This window comes from Emys orbicularis, chromosome 3 (genome assembly GCF_028017835.1).
Source record: "Emys orbicularis isolate rEmyOrb1 chromosome 3, rEmyOrb1.hap1, whole genome shotgun sequence".
In the NCBI taxonomy this organism is placed as follows: domain Eukaryota; kingdom Metazoa; phylum Chordata; order Testudines; family Emydidae; genus Emys; species Emys orbicularis.
The window spans coordinates 84059208-84074302 of NC_088685.1; positions in this window are offsets into that span (position 1 = coordinate 84059208).

The following is a 15095-nucleotide window of genomic DNA, read 5'->3' on the forward strand; positions in this document are numbered from 1 at the left end:
ACCCATTAAAAAAATGTTTTAATACAGCCAAATGCAAAGTGATACATCTAGGTAAGGAATGCAGGCCATACCTACAGAATGGGGGATTTTACCCTGGAAAGCAGTGACTGGAAAGGGTTTAGGGATCACTGTGGACAAGCAACTCAACATGAGCTCCCAGTTTTATGATGTGGCAGAAAGGGCTATTCCAATCCTTGGATGTATAGCTAGGGGAGTAGAATTAGGGAGGTGATTTTTACTTGTGTAAATGGCATTGGTCAGACTGATACTAGTATAATGCATTGCATATAGTCTGAATTATAAAAGGATGTTGAAAAATTGGATAGGGTGCAGAAAAGACAGGGTGGCTAAAAATCAATTATTTAAAAAATTGATTTTTTTTTAATTCAGGTTTTTTCCTCAAATCTATCTAAAGATAGTTTTAATTAACATACTTTATAGCTCAACAATATCTCAACGATATCTCATCATGGAATAGGGATTATAAATTGTAATTCTATAGTATGAGACAATATATTCATGTAGTGTTTAAGAAAAGTTTTGTAAATGAGTTCCAATAATTCATGGATTAGGGACCCAGTTTTACAGGGTTCCAGGGGCTTCTGTATAGATTATTTAGGTTAGTCTTTCTATCTACCCAGTGGAACTCGGTGCTCAGTCTAGAAGATACCATCAGAGATACTTAGTTTGCAGATCTCAAACTGTGATGTGTCTCCAGAGATACTATGCTTGTTAACAGCAAAAATGTTTTTAAATATATAGAGGTGAGAAATAACAGACCTCAACCCTATTGTCCCTCTGCAAGTTTGTGTACACAGAGTCAATCCCTTACCTCTCTCTAAAAGTGCAAAGTTTCAAAAAGTTCAATGAATAGAAGATTGTTGGGGAGCTGAATAGTTCTGGACAAATAGAAGAAGTCTGGAGATAAATGTGAGAAGGAAGGGACAGGCAGTAGAAACAAAAGTGAAACTGTTTGAGCAGCATATTCTAGAAGTCTTGAGGTCTTTCTGAGTGTAGCTTTCATTGATTTGAGATCTACCATATCATTCTCTGACTAGAAGGGAAAACCTATAATGGCAGTAGGCCGTAAAAGAGACCCAGTTTGGGAATATTTTAATGAAGTTCCTCTACCTGGGGGTAAGACAGGTATGCGTGCAGAATGCAAACAGTGCAACAAAGAAATGCAAGGCCTGGTTGCCCGAATGAGACATCATGAGAAGTGTTCCTTCTCCGTAGGAAGCTGCGTTGAAGATGATGAAAGGAACATGTCTGAACATGCAGGACCTTCATGTTGTTAAACTTTTTTATTTCATACTTTTTTCTTAAGGACTGCCTGTCTTCCTTCTGGACTATTCTTGAGTTCTCATTTTTGAGCAAAAAATATGGTTGTTACTCTGTGGTACTATCATTTTAGATGCAATTGTTATAAAAAAATAAATAGCTGAAATAAGCAGATCTTCCTTTTACAATATCACCTTTAAAGTAGTACTGAGTGTCAGTGAATGCAATGAGTAATACAGTAATAATTAACTGCATTGACTTATTTTGTTTAGGAGAATCCATCCTCAACATACAGGATTCTGAAGACTAGCCACCTTAAAGATCACCATCATTTTCTATAGTTTCAGAGATATCTGCCAATGATAGTGTTTCAGTCACATCATGTATATCACCTGTAGCAAAAAGAAGAAAAAACTCCATCATCCAGAAACAACCATAGATAAGTTTCTGAGAAGAACCAGCAGATTACAAAGAGGATGAAAAAATTGCCCAGTTTGTTTATGCAACAAACTCTCCTTTCTGTATGATTGAGAACCCACTGGTGCTCCTCCAAAAGTGGTAAAGTTAAAATTCCTGCGCATGCCCTTTGTTCCAGAAAAGCATATACATTGAGAATGATTAACCATTGGAACAAATTACCTAGGGAAGTGGTAGATTCTCCATCTCGATTTCACACCAAGAGTATATGCTTTTCTGGAACAAAGGGCATGCGCAGGAATTTTAACTTTACCACTTTTGGAGGAGCACCAGTGGGGGATACAGAACTCCTCTGGTGGGGAAAGGGGGGGGCAAACTCCTCCAGCTCCTGGGCTCTGGTGAGGGGTGCAGAACTCCTCTTGTTCCTGGGCGGTGGCAGGGAAAGCGGAGCTCCTCTCCCCCAAGGCTGCTGCAGGGAGAGCGAGAGACACCCTGGGACTGGGGCAGGGAGAGCAAGAGAGCTCCTCTCCCCAGGGCTGTGGCGGGGAGAGCACACTTCCTGCCGCAGCCCAGGGGCTGGAGAAGTTTGCTCTCCTGCCACATCCTGGAGCATGAGGAGTTCTGGGCCCCAGGGCCGGAAGGATTGTCCCCTGCCAATTATTGGGGGGGGAGGGGGAGGCTATGCCCCTGTTTGCGCCCACTTGCGCATGCCCGTCTGGAAGATGTACTATAATCAGACACTAGTTATTGGACTCAATACAGGAGTAACTGGATGCAATTCTGTGGCCTATCATGACATACAGACTAGATGATCCAGTGATTCCTTCTGGTCTGAAATCTATGAAAATCTTTTACTGTCCCTCTGCATGCACATCTATACCACAGTTTCCATCTGCATGTGGATATTTGGTATAGTAGTTGGTTGTCAGGATTACAGGATAAAAGACAGCATCAAATCATGCAGGAACTCCCTTCTGTGCAAAACGGGGCCTTAGAACACAAATTATTAGGACTTAAAATGTAGGGTGTCACCAGTGATCAGCAGCAACAATTGCTTAATTAATTTTTTTCGTAAGAAACAGCAACTTTATTTTACAATTTCATTGTGAACAAGATGCAACGGTGTATATCAATTGAGTAATAGGTATTTCATTATTCATTACACTTGCAATAAAGTCTGATACAGAAAATGTCAGACTTTATCCCTCAACTATTTCTAGAAGATTTTTCTGTGCATGACAACAAGTACATTGAAAACAAGATGCATTTTTGGTTGTTACAGCAAAGCACTGAATTGCATTTTTTTCCCCCCCCTCTTCAAACATCAATCACTGACTTCCAAGAATGAAATGTCACTCATCTCAGGAAAAACCCTTCGTCTGCCTTCTCTGAAGCTCTCTTCCACATAACTTGAATATAGCATTAATATTTACCAGGGTGAATTGATTTAATTCACTGACTTTAATTATAATATAAATTTGCAAGTAGGAAACCTTACATAACTGATTTTAGTCTTGTTTTGCATTTGTGCTATTTAATTATTTTCCTAAAGCAAGGTTGATTCACATTAATGTTTAATCAACCAAAGTATGTTGATTTGCAATTAAATATAACCTTTACAATGAAGTTAGTACTTTTTGCTAATCGAGGGATACACTCTTTGCACATTTATTTAAGCAATTATAAAGCTTAATGTACACTTATTCAGACTCTTAATTTTTACTCTTATTTGTTAGAAAATGGTGAATGTTGCATTTAGACGATTGTTCGAGTTTTTACTTACGATTTATGTCAAGCTCCACTTGGATGGAAACTGGAATTCCATTAGCAATGTCCAAAAAACCATAATTTAATTTTTTTAGTTGAATAAAATTACCTTAAATGTGCTGAATATGTAAAGGTGGGGGAAAGTTAGAGTTTTTGGTCAACATGTCCTTCAAGACTTTAGAACAAGTAGATTTCATCCTCTCACAAGTAGTTTTTTATTCATGGATTGGAAGATGAAGCTTTTCTGATTTCTCAACTCCAAACTGGTGTCTTAACTTTGAATGAACAAGTCAATGAACTGTACTAGTTAAACTAGTTCGCTGCACCTCCAGAAGAGACTAAGGCCTGGTCTACACTACCCCCCAAATTCGAACTAAGGTACGCAACTTCAGCTACGTGAATAACGTAGCTGAAGTCGACATATCTTAGTTCGAACTTACCGCGGTTCAGACGCGGTCCACACGCGGCAGGCAGGCTCCCCGTCGACTCCGCAGTACTCCTCTCGCCGAGCTGGAGTACCTCAGTCGACGGCGAGCGCTTCCGGGATCGATTTATCGCATCCAGACCAGACGCGATAAATCGAACCCAGAACTTCGATTCCCAGCCGCCGAACTAGCGGCTGGGTGTAGACCTGGCCTAAGGCTCTCAAAAGCTGGTTTAGGAATTCAGACTATCACAGGTGCTTAGTGACTTCCAGCAGTTCAGTGGTTTGAAGTTTTGAAGAAAGTCTGCAGCAAATATTAAGCTGAACATATTTTTTCATTTAATTTAAATTATTTTGATAGATTATAGTAAGTCTATGCCTTAACATAGGCGGTTTTGTAAAAGAAATATCCATTTAATTTAAATTTTGTCAGTTAAAATCATTTTATTCCCTGATATTTAAAATGTCAAATATTGAATAATTTAAGAGGTTATCAACTTTATTTTCATAAATGTAAGTGTTTATTAAAGGTACGAAGTTGTTGGATAACATACAACTCTGGGAATCATTTTGTAGGTTTCCACAAACTTGGTCAAACTAAGGGTTGGCATTTCTGTGATGGAATTTTGCAACTAATAAGGAAGTGAAGGTATTCCAGCTACATATGAAGAGTTCTCCAAATTCCTTGAAAAGGATAGTACACCAAACCACATTGCTGCTGTACAAATGTCATAACACTAAAGACTGGTTCAACTAATTGTAGTCTATTGGAATAAGGTAGTAATCCTAAATAGTTTGAGAGCCCTCCAGCGGCGATCACTGTGTTTTAGAAGCTGTCAGAGCAACAATATACATTAAGCTAGGTCTTAGAATACGTTATGTAGTTAATAAAAATGATATTTGGTAACTGTGCCCCTGTTCTCATGTTTTTGTGTTGTAATGAGCAAAGGAGACAACACTAGTCCTACTATATATCTTTATATTTGTAACAAATTTTGATAAATGTAGCCATTTTTCCTGGTCTTAATTTGTCCAAGAACAAACCAGGGTTGCTATAGACCAGTGATACTCAGACTGAGGCTCACAAGCGGCTCTTTGTGTCTCCTGTGACTCTTTGCAGCACGTGATATTAAAACACACTGGCTAATAATTAAAATCACAATCCGAATGCTTTAGCTATGTTATTTATCACTTGTAGTTGATAAAATAATAACTTGGTCAATCATTTTGCTGTGAGAATTTTTATATATTCCCCGTCATACTGTTTAAATATGAATATATATTACTATAACAAATGAAACCGTGAATTCACACTACTCTGGCTCTTTTGTATGTTGATTGCTAATTTGGTTCCTGAACCACTGAGGTCTGAGTATCACTGCTTCTTAATTTCTAAGTGTCCATATAATCTCCATGGTATAATTGTAGCTGGATTTGTAACCAATTGATTCAATATTGTTTAATTGATTTTTGCATGTATATTAAGTTTACTAACAAAGAAAATGCAAAATAGAAAAGGGGGTTCAATATTTTGCAGGATTGCCCAGTAAAGTTTTGGCACTGGAAGTGGCATATCCTTGTCTTTTCATAATGGTTGCAGGGTTGTGTCAATTGGGATTACGTACGTGAAAAGCATTTTGTCATGTACAGCCAGTCAATATCTAATTCCTTACTCAAGTGCCATTTACAAAATGGAAAATGGGTGTGTGAGCTATGTCAGCATGTGGCACAAGAATAAAGCGTTCAGTCAGGGAGTGGGGTGTCCCAGCTATTTCAGAACAGTTTAACAGTCACAGGAACATAGCAGTTTGGGCTGCTCCCAGAGCTGGTTGAAATCAAAACTTTTTATAGAAACAAATTAGTTTTAACAGGAAGGTTTCTCAAGTCCAAAATAGAGTTTAAAGAGAGACCCCAGAAAACCAGTAAACCCAGGTTTGGAGCAGGAACTTGAACCTAGGATGTGGGATATACAGGTTCATGTCCTAATTATTTGCTACGGAGTCAGCATCTGCTTCTGGACAATGAACAGGTAACTATTTTTCCAAAGTGGAACAGTTCCAACAAGAGAGAGTGATCCAATAGCCTGATGGTTATGGCACTCACATGGGATGTGGGAAACAAGTTCAAGTCATTTGGTGAAAAATGTTGAAACATCTGTTTCATCCCAATGCAGAATTAAACCAAATGCCGAAACCTCTATTCCCCCCCCCCCCCCATTAAATGCAGTGCTTGTTTTCCAGCCAGCCCTACCCAAGAAGCATTTTGTCATTTACAGCTAGTTAAATCCAATTCATTATTCAAAGAGCTTTTGCAACATGGAAGTGGGGTTGGGATGTGGCATGTCAGTGTATTGCTCAGGAATAAAGCCTCAGGTTGGGGAGCAACCTATATTCCAACTACTTCTGATCAGTCTAGTGGTCACAGGGATGACTTAAGCAGAGGTGAAAGTAAGCCGGTACGATTGTACGGTAAATTGCCGCCAGAGCCCCACTGCTGGAGCCCTGAGGTACCAGCAGCAGGGCTCATTTAAAGGGCCAGGGCTCCTGCTGCCTCTACTGGCCCGGCCCTTTAAATAGCTGCCGGAGCCCCGCTGCCGCTCCAGCGGCTATTTAAAGGGCCTGGGGCGGTAGAGGCAGGAGAGGCCCGGGCCCTTTAAATAGCCCCTGGAGCCCTGGGATAGCAGCGGCAGCCGGGGGCTCCAGCTGCAGTTTAAAGGGCCCGGGGCGGTAGCGGCGGCTGAGCCCTGGACCCTTTAAACTGCTGCCGGAGCCCCTGGCTGCCGCTGCTACCCTGGCGGGGGAGGGCACTTACCGGTACAGGGCAGGCTGGGGCTGACTCTGACCCCCCCCATCTCCACCCCTTCTCGGGGCCAGAGCTGGCCCCAACCCAGCCCTGTACCGGTAAGTCCCTATTTCTACTTTCACCCCTGGACTTAAGAAGCATTTTGTCAAATACAGCCAGTCAGAGCCCAGTTCCTTATTATTTTGATGAAATGTCTAAAGTTAACCTTACATTGGTTTTGGTTTTTTTAAAAAAGGCTTTTGAATAAGGATCTGGGAACAACAAATAAGGAACCCACTTCATCCTTGGATTATTGTTGACCCAGTCATCATTAACTTACTCTTTTTTTTTTTTTTTTTTTTAAATAATGGAGATATCCCATCTCCTAGAACTGGAAGGGACCTTGAAAGGTCATCGAGTCCAGCCTTCACTAGCAGGACCAAGTACTGATTTTGCCCCAGATCCCTAAGTGGCCCCCTCAAGGATTGAACTCACAACCCTGGGTTTAGCAGGCCAATGCTCAAACCACTGAGCTATCCCTCCCCCCCCTAAGCCACCCTCCGCCCTCTTCATTTTGGAAACTCTGTCCTGAAGAAACTGTATTGATGGGCTCATCCTTCTGTAAGTCGCTGGAGAGCTGCCTGGATCTCAGAGGATCTGATGACTTAATTAGTAGAACTCTTGGGTGTTTCACCATAGGAGTAGGGTCAGGCCTCCACCCCTAACAAACATATGAATCAAACTTGCAGCTTCCCTGTCCATATGCATCATAGGGGAACAATCTAATTAATAGTTAAGGCTAAGTTTGTGTCACGGATATTTTTATTTTTAGTAAAAGTCAGGGACAGGTCAGAGGAAATAAATGGAAATTCACGGCAGCCTGTGACCTGTCCCTGACTTTTACTAAAAATATCCCACTGCTGCTAGGGCTCCCAGCTCCCCCACTGATGCAGTGTGTGGGAGCTCTGGGGTTCCTGCCCTGGGGCTGGGCTGCTGCAGGGTCCCTGGGCAGCTGGTAGCTGCAGAGTCCCCCAGCCACAGCTGCCACCGGGCAGCTGCGGGATCCCCCTCACCAGTTTTGGGGCTGGGAGCTGTGAGGATGGGACTGGCTGGGAACTCCAGCCCCAGGGCAGAAAATGTCAGAGGTCAATCGAAGTCATGGATTCCGTGACATAATCCTAGCCTTATTAATAGTTAGTAGAATATGATGTCCTTGCAATTCTGTCTTGTAGCCACCAGGTGTCCATCATGCTGCTGTAACTAAAGATTTCCTAATGGTTAGGCTGTAAGGGAGTTGCAGAGTTCAAACAAAATTACAATTGATTTTTGTGTTTTTAGCCAACAGTGGGTATCTAAAAATCTTTTTAAAAGCTATTTCCCCCCCCCAGCCCCCAACTCAACATTTTGTACTTTTTTTTTTCCCAAAAAAAGTATCTTAATTTGATGTATTCAGGTTTAAAAAACAAAACCACAGATGTTGCATTTATGTAAAGGACTACAACTCAGTATTCTTAATCTATTTCTCCATTGAGCTGGAATATACTAAATATGGGCCAATATAGACAGAGGGTAGGAATGAGGTTTTGGTTAGCCACAGGAATAGGACACCCAAGAATGATTCCTGGCTCTGGAATAGACTTTTTGCAAGACACTGGCCATGTCCAGTCGTATGTGTGTGTGTGCGCCCCGCTGCCCCCTCCCCCAAGATAGGAAAAATAGATACCCTTAGTCATTATGTACTCCTGAGACTCAATTAGTGGTTTTGAAGCATATTGAAATCCTTAAAGGTCTAATATAATTGTACCACCCTCATCCCCCCTTCTTTGCACTGGACAGAGGTGCCAGTAGATGTCATAAGGTACCTGCACCTATTTCTCTTCGGGTCAGACATAGAACCCTTTTGTTTGTGTGAGATAAATGAAGTGGTGGGGCGGTAGCAGCTCCCTTTGATGGACACCCAGCCAGCTAGCTATAAAATCCCTCTTGGTAGCTGTTCTCTGCTTGCTTTATCTGTAAACGGTTAAAAGTCCCCCAGGTAAAGAAAAGGAAGTGGGCACCTGACCAAAAGAGCCAATGGGAAGGTAGAACTTTTTAAAATAGGGAAAGAACAGACAGATGGAAAGTTTCTCTGGAGAAGGAGACATGGAGCAACAATGCTATAAGCAGGAATGCTGTGTAAAGTTTGAACCAGATATGAAAACCATTAGATCATATCTAGAACTACTTTTAACAACCCAAATACGTAAGTAAATTAGAAATGTTTAGGAAGAGGCGATTAGGTTTATTTTTTAAGGCTTGTGGACTCCTGTGCTAACCCCAGATGCTTTTGTTTGTAACCTTTAAGCTAACCCCCAAGAAAGCTATTTTGGGTACTTTATTTTTGGAATTGCGCTTTTAAAATCTAGTAAAAGCCTAAGTTCCAGATGTATTTTCTTCCTTTTTGTTTTTAATGAAATTTACCTATTTTAAGAATAGGATTGAATTTTTGGTGTCCCAAGAGATTTGTGCATATACTGGTTGATTAGCTGGTAGCAACAACTAATTTCCTGTGTTTTCTTTCTCAGCTCTTCCCTGGAGGCAGAGGGGTGAGGCACTGAAAGGGCTTGAGGGTCCTCCACAGGGAGGAATTCCCAAGTGCTCCTTCCTGGGTCCAAGGCTTTTTTTGCATTTGAGTGGTGGCAGCATTTACCAAGCCAAGGTCAGAGAAAAACTGTAACCTTGGGAGTTTAATACAAGCCTGGAGTAGCAAGTATTAATTTTTAGAATCATTGCAGGCCCTCACCCTCTGCACTCAGGGTGACAGAGTGGGGATTCAGCCTTGACAATGTGAATCCCAAAGTCCCAGACAAAAAAAACCCAGTTGCATACAGAGGAGTTCAGAGACCATTCATGTAAGAATATTAGGCAAGAGAAGGGGTACAGACCAATTGGCTGAAAGGGATGAGGGACTTAAGGGAATTCAACTGCAAAACTGTTAAATAAATAAAAAAAAATCCCTTCTCCCCCACCTTCAGAGGTGCCCAAAACCTTTACCCTTCAATGCCACCACCACCCAAGGTTTCTAATCCCATTAGTGGTGCACACAAAGATGAGATGCACTAGCCTGGTGGGGTGCGCAGATCAGTGGCTGCTCAGTCTGGACTCCCAGCCTGGTGGCATATGCTGCTTCTCAACCTTCACCTCCCCTCAGGCCTCAGTGCTCCCATACTCAAGCCTAAATCTAAAGAGTTCACTACCAGTCTCAGTCTAGCAATGTCCATTAAAGTCCTTTTTCCCTGGACTCTCACACCGTCAGGGTAACAGTTTTCTTTCTTTCCACCAAGGCTCACACCTACACACACACCTGCCAAGATGGTGCCTATCTCAACTGTCTGGAATCCTTTGGTTTCCTGCTGCTCTAGGCCAGACTTGGATGCCATCTGTTGGCTTATTACAGTATTATAGTGATCTTCCTGGGCTCTGCAGCTGCCATAGCTACTCTCGGTTTAGAATGGGTGGGTATAATAGGGCAGGGGAGGCTAAGCCTCACCAAACCCAGGCTGTGGCCCTGCCCTCATTCTGCCTCTCCCCTGAAACTTGGGGGCAGGGGGCTAGCTCAGGCAGGATGGCTTGGGGTGACTCAGGTAGGCCAGGGCTCAGGCTGGCTGGTGGCTTGGGCCAGCTGGGGTGGGCAAGCCAGGGCTCCGGTTGGCTGGTGTGGACCAGCCTGGCGCTCGGGCTGGCCAGCAGCCCAGGGGTCAGGCCAGCCAGCAACTCAGGGTGGGTGGGCCAGTGCTCATGGTGGCTTAGCCAGGGCTCCTCTGGCCACAGTGGGGGGGCTCAGGGCTCCAATGGATGCAGAAGGAGCAGGGTCTCAGGGTCTCAGGGTTGGGGCCAGGGGCTAGTCTCTGCAAAGGGGGGTTCACATCACCCATCATGGGCAGGGAACTCGGGGTTAGGCAGTCTACAGCTGTTCCGCTCCCTTCCCTTCAGGCTCTTAAGAAGTATGCTGATACTCAGTGAGTTCCTATAGCAGTGCAATGACTCACCGGCACAGCACCTCCTGCTGGTCATCCAGGGAATTAGCTTTTCCAGCCTTGGCACACCCTCTGCCAGCCAGTGTCCCACCTGTTGCTGGCCCCCCATGTCCCTCCTGGACCCCAGTCCCCTTTACCTTGGATGCTGCCCCTTGGCAGTACCCCCCACAGATCTAGGTCTCCCCTCCCCAAGGAACCCCCAACCCTCTATCCCCACCTCAGTTTATGGCTACTGCCAGTCTCCATCTAGCCCCCACTCACTGGGGCAGACTGCAGTGTACAAGCATTTCATCATTGGCAAGGGGGGGAAGGGGTTGGACCTGCTGCCTTTGCCTAACCCCTGGGCTGTAGCCTCTGCAACCCCAGTACCTGGTTTGGCCTTGCACAGGGCCTGTAGCCTGGGGCATTGTCAGGCAGGCGCTCCTCTTGCCTTTCCCCAGTCCTGCTCTGCTGACTGCACCCTTCACTCCTAGACAACTAGGTCCTTCTGCCACTGAAGCTGGAGGGAGAGTCTCTTATATAGGGCCAGCTGAGGCCTGATTGGGGCGTGGCCCAGCTGCTTCCCCAATCAGCCTAGTAGCTGCTTCCCCCTGCAACAGCCCTCTCCCAGGGCTGTCTTTATACCCCTCAGGGCAGAAGCGGGTGACCACCCCACTACAGTTCCCCAAATTCCAAATGTTTGAGTCAGGTTCTAAAATCATCCAGGGAAGAATTCCGAAAACTCCACAGCCAGACATTATAGTTCCCTGACTGATTGTTCTGGAAGTGAGCCACAATGAGGACTGGGGATAGAGGAGCATTCTCCTTATTACTGTTCTGTTGTAGGCCTATTTCCACTAAACTGGAATGTCCAGTGGGGCCTCCTCCCATCCAATTTCTGATTTCCTTGAGTGGGTGGAAACTGTATTTGAAGGGAGAAAAGAGTCCCCACTGAACACTCCCATTTTGTGGGATTATGCCCAACAGAACAGAACCATCACAACACCCTTGGGTTATTATCTTTTTAACATTATGGGAAACTGAAGCTGAGAGGTGAAGTGACTTACCTAAGGTTACACAGGTTCATTGCAGAGCCAGATTTAGAATTCAAGAATTCCTGACTCAGCCCTGTGAGACCAAGGAGTGAATGGACATGGAGACTAACCCCTAGTACCTCCAAGTCCAGGTTGAAGCAAAATGGTAGGATTTACACCCCTGCTGGCTAGACTGTGCCTGTTCTATGGATTAGAAGAGGATTGCAGTGTCTAGAACAATCAGTCTGGCACCTTTGCAGATAGTTAATTCGCTAAAAAAATATAAAATATGTAAAGAGTGAAATATGGACAGGACAATTTGAGAAAAAATAATAGTACTTGGACAAAAGGAAAACTATATGTACAAAGAATTTTAAATTGCTTTACCAATATTAATGCATTAAACTTCACAACATCCCTCTGAGGTAAATAAGTTAATGATGACCTTATCTAATTAAGACCAACTACAGGATGTTGGAGATATCCATAATAACTTAGCTGGCACAGTTGGGATTCAGTTGTGAAGCCTATAAGCCTGATAGTTCTGTACAGAACACTACTTGGTGCAAAGCTCCTGATAGTTTTTCATTGAGTCAGCTCATGTAATAAAACCACATACAAAAAGAGGCTGCAATAGCACAAAGGATTGCTACGTGGATATTTGAATTAACATTTTTATTACATTTTGACTGAAAGTCACAGTGTATCTGTAGCCTACTTAGGGAAGAGTCCTAATTACCATTTTTTATTTTAGCCGTATAACATCTGTCCAATTTGACCCAGCCATAAAAGACTTTCAGTGTGAGAATAAAACAGTTAAAGCTATCTTTATATTCTAATAGCCTCATTTTTTCTGTCAGACCAAGAAGCAAGTTTAAGTATGATCTTTTCTCTCATCATCAGGATGTTCTATAGAATGGAGCAAGTCTGTAGTTCATCCCCTAAATACATGTTCTTTTCTGCTGTTACAGGATGACTGGTCCTTTTAAAAGGGAGTGGGCTCTACTGTACCTGGACTGATTACTGTCTGCCCAGTAGGGCTTAAAGGAAGACACTCGGGCCTTATAAAGGGGGAGACAGCTGCAGCTAGTTGCTGGCAGATCTTTGCAGAGAGTAAAAAGGCTTATGCTGTGTCTTGACTCAGCAGAGGGAAGGCTAATGGAGTAGGCTAAACTCTAGGTAAGAGGTGCTGGGAGAGTAGGAAGATAGATCCTTGGTGAGGTTGTGTGTAGTTTGGTCTAGGACAAAATAAAAAAACAACAAACCTGTTGGGGAGGGGCAGGGCTGGGCCTAGCTGAAATTGGGATGGAAATTTTGTAAGTTTGAAAACTTTCTGCAGAACTTAAACTGCACTCTAGAAGGAGGAATGTTTTGAATATCTGGCCTGTGTGGACTTCTTAGGGGCTCTGAGTGAAAGGGAAACTGAGGTCTCAGCAGAGCCACATTTACCCAGACAGAAGTGCTAGAGGGCAGATATGCCCTTTGACATTTGCCCATTTTGAAAAGCATGTTCAGGAATGGTATTCAGAGAATCAGCTGCCTTAGTGTGCACTTTTTACTTGACCTTAATAACATTTATTCTTTTTGTTTAGGACCCCAATCTAGAGAAGCACTTAAACACATGTTTAACTTTACTCACAAACTTGAAGATAAGCATATGCTTAAATGCTTTGCTAAATTGTGACAAGTGCTCTGTATATTGCAAAATTGGACCCCTAATGTACACACCATGGGTTCAATGCTGCTGTAGCTGTGCATGTGGGTTCAGTGGGATTATGAGCAAAGTTATATATGTAAATGTTTGGTAGATGCAACATACTAATTGCCTCATCTTTTTTCTGATGCAATTTTATTAAAATTAATTTCCCCATTAGTTTTAAAAGATATCAGGTTGGCTCAGATAAGCATCAAAAAGGATTTTTAAATAAGCATATGGGTGGCATGAGCTTCCCTAATATGTAAGTAAGCATTTTGAGCCAGTGAATTCATTGGCTGAGGAAAAATTTTGGCAGGGTAAAGCTTTCAATTACCTCAGTGATGGAGCTACACATGGACCTTCTATGATGGCAGCTGGATTCTTGTGAGCTTAGAGGATCTCGTCTATCTTTTGCTATTGATTCATCAACATAAAATTCAGAAAATAGAAGAAATCAAAGAATTAAATCAACAAAATGGCAGGAAACAACTCTAGGGAAAATAAAAGATTAAAGAATAGTGATTTTTTTACACCCTGTCTCCAGCAAAAATTGATCAGACAATTTGAGCTTCCTATTATGGAGTCCACCAAAATAACACCTTCCCTCAGTATTGAAACAAAATGAAAATACCAAAGCAGCATCTGTTGCACAAACAAAAGCTATAAATATGAAATATGGTAATTCTAAAATGGAAAAAATGCACACTCGAAACAAAGCTGAAGTTGGAGACGATGGTTTTACATGAGGAGCCAAAAAAAAAAATGCAATGAGTTTGCTTGCTTGTAAGAAAAATTTACCACTGTTAAAAGTAGTATTTTATTCTTTCTTAGTAATCCTGAAGTGAAGGAGATTTGACTTTCTAGGTGCATTATAACAGGTTGGGTATAGTTAACGTTAAAATTTGTGCGAAAGTTAAGGGTTCAATGCTGCTTCCATTAATCATTGGCAAAATTGCTATTATTTTAATGGGAGCAGGACTGAGTCCATAGCATTAATAAGTGTTTGATGTAATTGAAAACAGGATATTGTTTAATTTTTCTAGGCTGAAATTCCTCCTTGCCATATTAGGCAATGTAAAGGAATGTAGGACAGAAGTATTGACTCCTATATGATTAGGAACAAGAAGAGTAAGATGGTTCTGCACCACCTGTCAGACTAAACCTCATACATCAGGTATGTGGTTTTAATACAGTTAAATGTAAGCATATACATCTCAGAACAAAGAATGTAGGCCATACTTACAGGATGGAGGACTATCCTGGGAAAGCAGTAACTCTGAAAAAGATTTGAGGGTTGTGGTGGATAATCAGCTGAACATGAGCTCGCAGTGTGATACTGTGACCAAAAGAGCTGATGCATAAACAGGAGAATCATGAGTAGGAATAGATAGGTTATTTTATCTCTATTAGTCACTGGTGTGACCACAGCTGGAATACTGTGTCCAGTTCTGGTGCCCCCAACTCAAGAAGGATGGTGATAAATTGGAGAGGGTTCAGAGAAGAGCCCCAAAAATTATTGAGATTAGAAAACATGGTTTATAGGGTATGCATAAGCTACAACAGTGGTTCTCAAACTTTTTTTTTTTTTGTGGACCACTTGAAAATTGATGAGGGTCTTGGCAGACCACTTAGTAATCTTTCCAAATGTAAAGCATTTGGATAAAAGCACTATATTAAAAAAATACAACTTAATTTTTTTT